The sequence below is a fragment of the Urocitellus parryii genome, chromosome 12 (assembly GCF_045843805.1).
Source record: "Urocitellus parryii isolate mUroPar1 chromosome 12, mUroPar1.hap1, whole genome shotgun sequence".
Taxonomy (NCBI): Eukaryota; Metazoa; Chordata; class Mammalia; order Rodentia; family Sciuridae; genus Urocitellus; species Urocitellus parryii.
Window position 1 is genome coordinate 76,490,550 of NC_135542.1, and position 11,278 is coordinate 76,501,827.

Genomic DNA, 11,278 nt, shown 5'->3' on the forward strand with positions numbered 1-11,278 from the left:
TGCTCCACATCTAACATGAAACTCGTTGACAAAATTAATGTCAAAGTGAAAAGTCAAGATGGTCTTGTCATTGCCATCTCATTCAACTAAGTTTTCTTATAAGGCTGAAGACAGACTGTCAAGTAGGCTTGTCCCACATGTGCCCTCTTGCTGACAAGGACAAGCAGTAGTTCAACCCTGTAGATTTGCTCTTCCCATCCTAAGATTCTCTTCTTTTGGGAAGTTTTCTCCGACAGATTTGGCTCTTTGTCTGAACCTACGGCATCCACATTTTAATGAGCTGAAGGGATGCCAAGATACATAGATGGTTTTAACCCTCAAAATCTTAACCATCAGTAAATGAGGTCATGTATGATGATCTTCAGCAAATCACCATGCAAATGTGAGGTAATTTGAACTCACCCTTGAAAGATGGAAATGTTTCTGTGGTCTCTGGTTGTGGGAAAGGACATTTCAAACTGGGGGGGAGGTTTGGATGAAGGCACAGTGTGTTTCTAATCAGAGGACACTTTTTGGTTTTTACCTTATTTGGTCTGATTCCTGTTTGGTACTGTAGAAGTGTCTCATCTTGAAGTGGACTCTTGGCATCTGTGACCTCACACTCTGCAGGATTTCCTTCTTCTTTTCAGGTGGTTCTTTTCAATCTCACCCTCAGTTTTCTATGACCATACATATGCTGATGGTAGCTCCCCTGTGCCTCTAGCCAGGCTGCCCTCCTGATACTCAGACCTATACAAAACTAAATGCTGGCCACATCCATGTATCCAACTCTTACTTAAAGATCTTAAGTTCTGCATGTTGCAAACAGAACTCATTTTTGTCTCCAGATTTCCATCTTCCTGGGTTTCCTACTTCAATGAATAATTATTTAAGAAATATGTCAGAAACAGTGTGATCTTGACTCTCCCCTCCCATCATTCTCTGTATAATGAATCATAATGTCCTTTATATTTTCTTATGTCTCTTGAATCTGTCCAGATCTTTCCATCTTCATTGCTATCTCCTTTGGTAGCTCACCATAATCTTTTGCTTGGAGGACTGCAGTAGTCATTTGCCATCAAACTTTACTCCAGCTAGTTTTTTCTCTACAGAATCTTTCTAAAGCACAGATTTGGTCATTGTATTGTTTCTTTCCTTAAAGCCCTGTGATATCTCCCCTTGCCTTAAGGATGATGTCCAGATCCTGCACAAGACTTACTTGCCTTTCTTATGCTAGTCCTACTGACCTCTCTTGCTACCACCTCTCAAGTTCCCTTACTTTAGCCATTTAAAAATGTACCTCCAGTTCATCAACTCAACAGAGTTTTCCTGTCTCCAAAACTTTTCCCTATCTGGCCCACTCTTCTCCCTTGTTCTTCCTCTGATCTCAGCTGAGAAATCACTGCTGTATCAATCCGTTTTCTGTTTCTGTGACAAAATGCCTGAAGCTAGGTACTTAAAAAGAAAAGAGATTTATTTAGCTTATGGTTTTGATGCAAGAGGAAAGGGCCTTGTATCCTCATAGCAATCAGTCATTGAATATGGGTTGTGACTGGGAAGGGTACAAAACTTGGCCCAAAGAACGAACATCCACTGCCCAGGGTAATTTCTGGAGAGGGATTCATCTGGCATTGCTGGTATCTGGGGAAATGAATCCAAGATTGCATCACAACATGATGAAGATGCATAGGAGAGGGAGGAATCACATGATGAGGCAGGAAGCCAGAGACTGGGGCAGGGCCAGTTTTGCTCTTTTTTTGATAACCCACCTTTGCATGAACTAACCGGGATCCCACAAAAATCACATTAATCTCTTCTAAGGGTAATGCCCCCAATGATCTAATTATCTTACACCTAGCCTCATTTTGTACAGGTTCAATAACTTCTTAATTCTGCCACATTGGTGATCAAGCCTCACATGAATTTTGGGGAACACACTCAAATCATACCTAAACCATAGCAACTGCTCATACTATAGTCTAGTAGCCTATTTATGTGTCTATGTTCCTTTAAGCCAGTACCTTTTTGAAATATGGAACATTTTAGGTAATCAGTAGATACTTTTTTTTTTGAGTGAATAAATAAGTGATAATGTATATAGTATTTTGAAGGAATGTCAGGTAAGCCAGTTGCTGGAGTGTAGGATATATAGAAGACAAAAGTAAAAGATATGAAAGACAGGTGGTTGAGTATCTTCCATTATATCCCGGAAGACCAATTCTGAGATGAAGATTCTAATGCATGAAATTTATTGAGGAATGCCCTTAGGATCAATAACTGTAAAGGAATAAAGAAGGCAGGCTGAGAAGTTGAACTGAAATGAATTTTCAAAAGATGCTCACATATGTCACTCAGAAGCTGGCATAGACCTACAAAGATGTCCCGAATTGATGCAAGGACCTTGTATCCTCATAGCAACCAGTCACTGAATGTGGGTTGAGACTGGGGAGGGTACAAAACTTGGACCAAAGAGCATCCATTGCCCAGGGTAATTTCTGGAGAGGGATTCATCTGGCATTGCTGGTATCTGGGGAAATGAATCTATTTGGTATGGGGGATCACAGTGGCCCACCGTAGCATCCACTACACTGGGCCCAGTTCCTGCCAGATTGAGGAATTTATACTTTATTCAATAGATTTTTGGATGCAATTGAAGGTATTTACACAGAGAAGTAATGTGAGTCAGAGTTGTATTTAGGAAGATTAATCTGGCTGGTATGTTTAAATTGGATTAGAGGTGGAGACATTGGAGTCAGAGAGGCCAGTGGAAGACTTTTGAAATAGTCCAGGCAAGGAAATAAAGGCCTAAACAAGGGTGTTGGCAGTGGAAATGGAAAAGGCGGGTAGTTGCAAGAGATAGAACAATGCTAGAATTCACAAATTCTGGTGACTGAATATGGGAAATAGGCAAGAGGAAGGAGACTCAAAAGTGATTCCATGGTTTTGAGCCTGGATTAAATATAAGGACAATGGTAACCTAAATTTATACAGGCTTGGGGGTAGAATTTTTTTTTTTTTCAGTATGGTAGCCACCTAAGTAGAAATTGTCATTGGTGGCTGAAACGATTTTCTGGGGAGAGTAAAGCACACATAAATGAGAAGTTATGTAATGTTACAGAATGGTCATACCGCAGTATAAACAAAACAGTTGGTGCCATAGGATCACAGAGAAGGGAGAAATCATGTTGCCAAGCAATGTTCATGGTGGATGTGGAATTTAGGTAGCATTTAGATTTACCATGGGGAAAGGAGGAATAAGGAGGGCAGGTTGATGACATCCTAAGTGGATCAGCGATTCAAGCAGAGGCAGAGGGAAAGGAATACACATTCCTATTTAGGGAACCATGAGATCAATTAGGCTAGAATGGAGGATCACTTATGGAAATGTTGGCTTACAAAGTTGAAATGTTGATTGGGGAGGAACTTGAATGACAGAAAAACTGACAAGGAAAGCAGAAGGATTTAGAAGGTTTATTAAAAGCTTTGTATCTGTTTCTGAAGTTTGATCCTATCTGCTGCCTGAATGTGGTTCTCTATAAACCCACAGAACGAAACTGTCTACTTGAGAGACACTTTCAGTGTTTTTACACCGAAGTGGCTATGATGTAAAAGGCTACTGGACATTGGCAGTCTTTTGTGAAGATTATATGAAGACACATTGAGTAAATCCCAGCCTGCGTGTGTTTCTGAGGCTTTTACATCCACAGCCTTTGCTTAGCTTTCATGAGGCACAAGAATCTGTGGCCTAATTTGTCAGATAGTTTACAGGCTCACCCTGAAGAGTAAATATTGTATATCTGCAAGTGGAAAGTCGGTAAGTATGTATAATCAAGCTGCCTAGTCACGCCTGCCCAAGCGCTGTTGAAAAGTTTGACCAAGGACTATAAAACTGTCAAAACCGAGGCCCAAGCTTGCTTCCACACCAAATAACTCGTTATTGAAGTTATTGGGAAGATAACAGGACTTGCATTTGACTTGCGGGGATTTCTTATTTGCTACAGAAGTATCTGGCAAAGCTAAATAGCTTTGCATTACATCATTCTCTTCTTTTTATTTATCTTCTACATTTATTTATTTGACATGGAAACTTGTCCCACCCACCTCTGAGCACCATCATTGAATAAAAAGGATACCTTGGTATAAGTTCAGAGATTGCAAAATGGAATCTTCAGATTGGCTCTCAGACCACTGACAACAAAACAACAACAAAAATGACAACAAAATTTCATTGGTGTCTTTGAGCAGATGTTTAATTTCACCCTCCTCCCAAATGATCATGGCCTGCCATTTCCATTTTGTGACATTCATAGTATTGTTTGTTGTATTTTCTTTTTATAATTTCATCACAAAGTATTTGAAACTTATTTAGGAATGAGGATAAAGATTGCTACTTAAGATTCTAACCTACCTATCATTTTGTCCTTTCCTCTACTTTCCCTTCTCTTCAGAAAGTGAATGGAAGGTGTCAAAGCTGCCATGATTGCTTTTGGAATAGCCTGCTAGATTCAGGACCAATGATGGAGACTATGCAATTGATGATGTGTGAACAGTTACATCTGTTCGGGTAACATGGCCCTAGAGTATCTGTAGCTTTCCTCACAGTTAATTGCTTGGGTTTTCACTCAACAAAAGAAAATGTGCCAAATTTTAAGTAATTAAAAAAAGAAAAACACAAAAATCTGAGCACGTTAAGGTGCAACTGATATTCAACAGCTCTACATTAATCTCTGAGAAGCAAACAAATGAGTATTCACAGTTTTTATCCATGGTTTGGTCTTGCACAATTAAATACATTCTCCAGTCCCCAGAAATATTTATTGCACTGTAGGGATTTTTAAATATTTATATTTTATACTTAACAGTGTGTTTGGCCTAAAGAGGTGTACTTCAGTGATCCAAAGAGGTATCGTATAGAGATTGTGTGTTGTCTTTTCCATTTTAATTAGAAATCTTAATTGCTTAATGATTTATTTATTTAGGTCCTTCCTGAACCCACACTAATTTTAATGGCTTCCTTAGCTATCTCTAGTATAAAATTTTAATTTCTTCTATTTATCTTGGCTAGGGATTGAGAAGGGTCATCTCCAGTTCTTATTGTGTGATGTTAGGGGTGCTAAAAAGATATCCTTCCTTCCCATGTTAGCTCTTATAGTTTTCTGTTAGTAATATTCTTTTAACAGGGAATAAATACCTTAATGTAATTTATTTATACATGGTGTCTACCAGCCCAATTGAAGCATTGTTTTTGCTTCAATGAAATATATATATATATATATATATATATATATATATATATATATATATATATTTTTTTTTTTTTTTTAGAAAAATCAATGACCACATGTAATTAGGCACTGACAGTAGTGAGATAGTTAGGACTATAGATTCTGGAGTCAAACAGACCTGGGTTAATGATCTGGCTCTACCACTTTCTACTTGTGCAACCCAGGCAGTTTCTTATTTCTCTGATGCTCAAAATATTCATCTTTAAAACAGGAAGGAAATGCTCATAAAATGAGATTCTCTGTAAAGCACATGAAACTTTTAGCACAATGCAAGACCACAGTGTATGGTTATAATAGGTGCTCAATAAAGGTTTGCTATTATCATCATTGTTATTCAAATATCTAGGCATTAAAAAAATGTCTTTCTTGGAAAATTTGCTGACATTAAGTTATGCCTGTAAGATGTTGAAAATCATGCCAGAAAAAGTGGGCCTTCCATCTTCAAGTGAGGCATTGGCTTAAATCTTATCCTAGGAAATCAATCAATATGAACCTCCTAGCATCTGAATCCTTGCTCTTGGTCCTCACTGAATAGGTGCGATTCCAATCTGTTCCCACAGCTTTTGCCTCTTGCATCTAATTGTTTGACTTGGGGCACCTCCTGTATCCCCAGAGGTGTGGTAACCAAGATTTGGCCTGTCCCCTAGCTCTTCTCTTACCAGGAGGTTTATTACTCTACCGTATCTATCCAGGCCTGACCCTCTGGCTTGAACGTTGTGTTTTCATTTTGCCTGCCAGGCCAGCATGGATGGCCCATCCTTGGGCAATACACTTGACACCAAGGTGTTAAAGTTCTTCGTTAATGAGACTGGTGCAGTCTATACTAAAACACTGTTGTATAATCATTCATATGGAATTTTTATAGTCATCTTTCTATCACTATGTCAAAATACTTGATCAATTAACTTATTATAAAGAGAAAAGGTTTATTTAGCTCATGATTTTAGACTGGAAATCTAAAAGGCTATAGTGCAGGCTTGGCAAGGGCTGCCCCACCCACAGCACAGATGGTAATGATGAGGGTGTATATGGGAACAAGCAGGTGATTGATTGTATCTTTAACAAAGAGTAGAGAGTGGGAGTGGCCAAGGCTTGTTCCTTTTATGACAGCCCTCTTCTGAGAACTATCAAAGTGGTCTCACAAGAGATACCTCATGCTCTAATGACCAGAGGGCCTTCTCTTAGGCTCTATTTCTCAAAGGTTCTACCATCTCCAATAGCAGCACCCTGGTGACAAGTCTTTAATTACAATGGGGGACCTCAAATTGTAACATTGCTCCTGGATTTTGGACTGAGCCTACAGCTTTAGTTTAGTGTCCACTTTACTTGGAATACTTAAATATGACCTGGTTGAAATTACCTATCATATTTCCAAGTCTCCTAGGTCTTCTTAGAGTTTGCCTTGAATTAAAAGAAAAATTTCATGGAACTCATCGTGAAAATAAAGTTTCAGATATAAGAAAGTACAGACACACACACACACACACATACACACACACACATATATTTTATATAATTGACACTACTTCCTGCATTTACAGGTATTACTGTATCATAAACATCCCTTATTTTAAAAATCTCTGTATGAACATGATTTTAATTACTGCCAAATATTCTACCTACAGACTAGCCAAATTTTAATTAGCCATTCTCCGTTATTATGCATTTAAACTATTTCATATGGTTATTAGAAATTATACAAATGTAATCACATTTGTACACTAACATTTTTTCTAATAAATTGGAAGCCCAGTTTTGATATACCTTTCAAAGAATAAATGATTAGTTTCTAAAACATTAAATAATGTATATATGTATTGAAACATCACCTGTTACCCCACTAATATGCATGATTTTGATTCTTATACATTAGTTAAAATTAATTTTAAAAAGGAAAAAAATCTGATTATTTCTGTCATACTTGGTCAGAGTATTATTTTCTGAGACAAGAGGATATATTTAACTGTCTATCAAATGAGTAAATAGTATTGAGAAGGTAATTTGCTCTTGGTAAAAATGAATATATGCAAGTGTGACATAAGGACTCTACTTATCCTTGAATGCTAGAAATACACCAAAGGAATAAGGAGAAAAGTGAAGCTAAAAGAAGTCTGGGGGGGGCTAGGGTTGTGGCTCAGTGGTATCGCACTTGCCTAGCCCGTGTGAGGCACTGGGTTCGATACTCAGCACCACATAAAAATAAACAAACAATATAAAGCCATTGTGTCCATCTACAACTAAAACGAAAACAAGTCTGGGGACTAGAAAACTGTTCTCTGTTCCTGGGGAACACTTCCAGTGCCACAGTAAAGAATATACTCATTTTCTACCTCATCCATGGAGATAGAGACTGCTAGTTAATGACCAGGTCTGTTTGCACCTCTTCCTAAACACAGAACTAGAATCTATTTCTCAGGCTTCCTCACAATGAAGCGCATCTAAAGGAAGATGAGCAGAGTGACATAAGCAACATTCAGGTCTGCCCCCTAGCAAAGTCCTCACATTCAACCCTCCATGCTTTCCCTGATCCACTTGATGTAGATGAGAAGAGGGTGACCTTGGAAGCCATCTGTTGAAGGTGGTGGAGCCCCAGGTAGGTTCCTTAATCTCTACATGGAAACAACTGCCTATGTAACAGATAATGGGAGCCAGAACCCACATTAATTCTTGACATGTCCTTCTCCCTCACGCTCCACATCTCATCCATCATTAAGCTTTCGATTTTGCTTCTTAAATATGTTAAATCTGTTCATTTCTTTTCTTGTTCTCCACTAACACATTTTTTTGATAAAGAAAATATTATGAAAAAGACATCAATCAACTAGATTCACACTTGTTTGAAAATAATTTGAAAATTAATTAGACAGTACTTTGAAATTAACTAGATAGTAGGTGGGCATCTTGTTCCCCATGGGAAAGAAATGATACTATCTGTTCTAAGTCTTGCACATTCTGAAAAAAACACCAACAAAAAAGGGGAAGAGAAGGAAAAAAATTACATGATACTGAGAGCCATCTCATACTATGAATAATCTACCAAGAAACATTCACAAAAGTAACTCTTTACTTCTACAAATGAATAATTCTTGTGATGATTATATTCCATTGAAGACATTTCACTAACAAGAAGCTTCATTTTAGCAATCCCATATGCAAATATTAATAAAATATATTAAAAATTCAATTCATATCTTGCCATCACTGTCCAGCAAGCATGACAACATTTTTGAGAAATCTTTTGCTACAGCAAGGGTTAAGCCATAGTTTTGCCTGAAACTCCCATCTCTGCAGTCTGTTTGGATGTAACATCCACCAGAAGCTGAAATCTATGAAAATCCTAGTTGAGGTCTGGTGGAGTAAGAGAGGAGTGTTGAAAAGACCTATCCTGAGTATTTATTTGTACTCAATCCAGATTTACATGTGTCCTCTGGGTACAAGAGAGAGATGTCTGTAAAGTTGCTGGCTGCCATTTGCTGTATATCTGTGATTTGTCCCACATCAACCAAAGGCAGAAAGAGAAAAGCACGTCTTTCAAAGCATGGTAGATCATTGATGGACAAGCCAAAATTGATCCAGGGATAATGGCTTTGGAGACAGTGGTCTCCCCAGGGTTGGGTTTGGTCTAGTTGTACAGGAATAAAATAGGCTCTTCTCTAGAGCTGGCATGATGTTTTCAATACCCATTGCAGCCTAGAAATACCGAGGTGCCACAAGAAATCAAACACGTTTGAAAGTGGGTAGGCAAGGCACACTTTTACTTCTTCCAGAACATCTCCCTACCTACTGGAACCTGACTAGCAAGTGCTCCTGGGTGGGCAGTCCACCTCTCTATATACCTAGTGCAGTGCTGCCCATCACCTTGATTGGAGGAGCACAGGGGTACAATCTATGTGATTGGCTAATTTTAAAATTGGGGTGGGCAAAGGAAAGGGCCACCATCAAATGGCTACAATTGGACCCAATTAAGGCTGAATACTGTATTTTGAAAATGAACTAGATTTTCTATTTCTCACATGTACAGCTGGCTTCAGAAATCTTGGCTCTAGAGCAAGAAATGATGAACTGATTTGAATCTTTGCCATCCTCTCTCAGCAAGTCCGGGAGAAGCCTATACCTGGTGTGGATGAACCAGCTACAAACCTGTATCGTGGACAGGTGTGTTTGCTGGGATAATATTGCTTTTTCTTCCTCTGAGGGACAGGCATTGTTTTGGTGCTCATATCCTGCAGAATCTAAACAGACTCCTTGGGCAAGTTGCCTCTTCTCATTCTCTTGCCCCCCAAGAGAAAAGTGGAAGAGAAAAGGTCCAGAGATGTGTCCAAGTTGTCCTTATCATCAGTCTCGCTGTGGGATGCCCCCACCTCACTATTCTTGTTCTTCATTCTGGAACTGCTCTCCCAGTGAAAGGCAATGTTGAGAAATCAAGGGACCAGGAGCAGGGACACAGCAGGCAAAGGCAAGGAGTTGTCCTCCTTCACTGCTGACTCTCCTGCAACTTATAGGATGTGCCCCAGCTGTTATTGTTGAACAAGGCACTAGGATCCCAGGTGCCTGTTCCTGGATGGAATTCAAGTGACTCATGGACCTCCTACTACAGAGATCTTAAGGCAGCTAGAGGGGACTCTCCTTCACCCAGCTCACTCCTCTCACCATCTCCTTCCTTCCTGGCTCCTGCATGGTGCACCTAAATGCTGTCAGAACCTCCACCAACACTCTTGCCTGAGTTACCCTGCCATCTTCTCCTGAACTGCTGGAGTCTTTCTAACCTGCATCTACCCTAACCCCTTCTCCAACCTATCTCCAGGTCAAAGTGATTTTTCTTGTAAAAGTGAAAATCTGGTAACATTACCTACCCACTTAAAATATTTAAATAGCTTCCTATTGTTTTAAAAACAAAGGCACGGTTTCTTCAATGGTCTCTACATATCTATCCAGCCTCATCCTCAGCCCCAACCACACTGATATTCCAGTTGCTTGTAACACTGTGCCAAAAAATGCTCTCTGCCTTCGAAGAGAATTTGCATATGTGTATCCCTTTCTGGATGCTACGGTTTTTTTTTTTGTGTGTGTGTGTAGTTATTTTCTATTTATCTTAAAGAAAGTTCAAGTGACATTTTCTAGGGATGCCTAAGTAGGTCATTTGATTTCCCCCTAGGCTCATGTAGTACCTCATGCCTTTTTTGTAGTCTCTGGCACAGTTGAAATTTACAAATCACATTCGATTGTGAGATTATTTGATTCATTCCCCCTCCCAAAAAAACCCTGTAAGTTTCTTACAAGTAGGGAAGGTACTTCAACAACCATCATATCCATGCTTATGGAAGGAATGAAAGAAGGAGAGAAGTAAAGAGAGAGAGGGAAAAAGTTTGGGGGAAATAAAGAAACTGATGGATGAAGTGATTTGTCATCACATGATTCAATATCAGGAGCCAGGATCTTGGTTGAGCATGAGGAACCACAAGTTTTCTCGGCCTGTTACTTGTTTTTGCTTCCTTGTTGTTATATTTGGATGTGAGGTATCCCCCTTAAGCTCATGTGTGAGACTATGTAAAATAGTTAGCCAGTGGAGTCTCTCTCTGCTTCTTGATCATCATGTGAGCTGCTTCCCTCCACCACATCCGCCATCATGTTTTGCCTCACCTCAAGTCCCAAAGAATGGAGCCAGCCTTCTATGGACTAAGACCTCTGAAATGTGAGCCCTCAAATAAACTTTTTCTCCTTTACAATTGTTCTGGTTGGGTCTTTTAATTGCAGCAGTGGAAAAGCTGACGACAATGCTTGCCTTTGTGCATAGGTCCTCTTCTGCTGAAACATCTGCTGTACTTGAAGAAATCTGGTTCCCCTAGAGATGAGCCCAGGAGTGACTTCACTGCCCCCTCACCAAAATCAACTACCCGGAGCTTTGCTCTCCTAAGAAAATATTCAGGCTTTGGAGACAAAATGGGTCTTGTTTCCTGTCTTGATTCAACCCTGCTTGATATTTGGTCCTAACCAAGTCATCGAATCTGCTTCTT

At 39.4% G+C, this 11,278-nt stretch overlaps 1 pseudogene; it reads right to left on the bottom strand.

Moving 5' to 3' along the window:
* Positions 1-8,517: 8,517 nt before the first annotated feature.
* LOC113190558 (homeobox protein TGIF1-like) lies at positions 8,518-9,646 on the bottom strand (annotated as a pseudogene).
* Between the last annotated feature and the right edge of the window lie 1,632 nt (positions 9,647-11,278).